At 49.5% G+C, this 2248-nt stretch overlaps 1 pseudogene; it reads right to left on the minus strand.

The window, feature by feature from the left end:
* Positions 1–1351: 1351 nt before the first annotated feature.
* Positions 1352–2107, minus strand: LOC106724120 (annotated as a pseudogene).
* Between the last annotated feature and the right edge of the window lie 141 nt (positions 2108–2248).

Genomic DNA, 2248 nt, shown 5'->3' on the forward strand with positions numbered 1-2248 from the left:
CTGCTGTAGTAGGCCCTGAGGGTGCACCGACACAGGGTGCTATCAGGGGAAGTAGCGGGAATGTGGTCATTGGTTTTGACTGAGGGAGTGGATAGGAGAGGGTCACTTTATTAATTGTGCTGGTGCAATTGTTAACGGATGCACACGATGCTGCCCAGTTAGAGGCTAGAGGCTTTGTCGGTGTTGCCAGGTTTGTATCCAAATGACACTGTGTGGTGTGGAAATTGTCTTGTGGGAGCCAAGCAATAAAGCTCTTTTCTCTGGGCATTGACCAGCCCTAAGCTCATTTTTGCACGCCCCAGGGCTGAAGCTGCCCAGTCAGGGAGGACCCAGCACCTTCCTCCCTTGACCAAACGAAGGGATCCCTGCCCGGGTCGGAACATGCCTTCCCAGGCCTGTTCGGAAGGGGGTGAGGTGTCATGGGAGTGAGGTGACAGGGAAATTCTAGAGGTGCAGAGGGGATGGCGGCTGACACTCAGGCTCTAATTAGTAGGGGCTGGCCCTGCAGGACCTAGAGTCCTTCCTCCTGGCTCTTCTCTGCCTTTTATTGACCCATCACTTTCTGGGCTCATCCTTTCCTGCTCCTGTCTCCCTCTTTTCCAATAACAGGCCTGCCCAATAGTCTGCCCTTGTCTTCCCATTAGAACTTATGGCTTCCTGTGCTGCCCTCTGTATTATCTCACAAGTCAATACACGGTACAGTCTAAATCTAACGTCTCCCACATATTTCTCAATCTTAGGCCCTCTGTCTACCCAGTATTCTGCTTTACTGTAGTGTAGTAGCATGATACATAAATGTAGTATTATGATATAAAAAATGTAGTATCATGATATACAAATATCTACTGGTCCCTAATTATAGGGAGGCAGTCTGGGATTCCATGTGGCATCACTGAGCATGGACATATAATGCCCAGCAAAGTTATCATCAATGATCCATAACTTTAGGGCATAAGGCAACTGAAATGGCAATGTGTTTGTTTATATATTTATCCTCACTGAGGACATGCTTAGAGAGAGAGAGAGAGAAGGAAGAAGGGAGGGAGGGAGGGAGGAAGAGAGAGAGAGAGACAGAGAGAGAGAGAGAGAGAGAGAGAGAAGATACATCAATCAGTTGCCTTCTGAACCTGAAACCCAAGTATGTGCTCTGACCAGAAATGGAACCAGCAACCCTTTGGTGCACAGGACAACACTCAACCAACTGAGCCTCTCTGGCTGGGTGATGGCAATGTGTTTAGACATGAAGAAACCTAGACCCAAAGCCTGGACAGTCAGAGCCAGGACTCAGAAGCAGGTGTTCAGACTTCAGCTGCCGAGCATGTCATTAGCTCCCCTAGTTTCCTCCACTGCGTCACTTCTCCAAGAGTTCCACAATTAGGGGGAGATGGGTGTCCTTCAGGGCTCGATAGAGTTGCTCTTTGCAGGTCCAGTCCCAGGACTTGCTGAAGCTGAACAGCTTTCTCATCTTGTCCGGATTGGTGGGCTCAGCCCGCACCCTCTCATACTGCTCCTCGCTCAGCACCTGCCCATGCAGCTTGTCTAGGACTGCATCCACTGATGTCACTCGAGTCACCAGGTCCTCCCGATGCTGGTCCACAAAGTGCAGTGAAGTAGGGGCATCTGGGGGTGAAAGTGAGGCCAGTAATGAATAAGAAAGGGTTTCCATCACATCCTCTCCCTCTAATTCTCCAGCCTAACTCTTCACTCCCTTTATCTGCATCCCTGGCTCCTCCCTGATCCCCACATGTTTCATGAACCACCAGAAAGGTACTTTTGCCCTCCCTCATGTCAACTTCCAGCCTAGCATTCTGCTGAGCTAAGGGTGGGGGTCAGGTTCATGATGGAGACATTTGAGATTGTTCAGTGGAAGGTGCCAGAGCCATGATGGGCAGGAATAAAAGGGATGGGGGAGAACTCTGCCCTGGGGCACACACCTCTCCAAGGACTGAACCCTTGTGAGGTTCAATGAGTCCCCTTTCTTTCTCTCCTTCCTTCCCCCAGGACCAGGTAGCACACTCCAGAACTGCCATGGCTCCTGTGGCCTCTAACAGCTGTTACTGACCTGTCAGGGCTTGAGAGATCAGGGGAGCTGCAGGTCTGAGGTCTCCTGGAGGAAAAGAGATATGAATAAGCATCAGTATCAATGGTAGTTATTAACACAAACAATAAGCCTTGAAACTCCTACCCATTTTTCTCTTTTAAGATTTATTCTGAGAACAAGCTACAGACTAATTCTGATAGAATAAGG

Source organism: Myotis brandtii, unplaced genomic scaffold (genome assembly GCF_000412655.1).
Source record: "Myotis brandtii unplaced genomic scaffold, ASM41265v1 scaffold728, whole genome shotgun sequence".
NCBI classification, from domain to species: domain Eukaryota; kingdom Metazoa; phylum Chordata; class Mammalia; order Chiroptera; family Vespertilionidae; genus Myotis; species Myotis brandtii.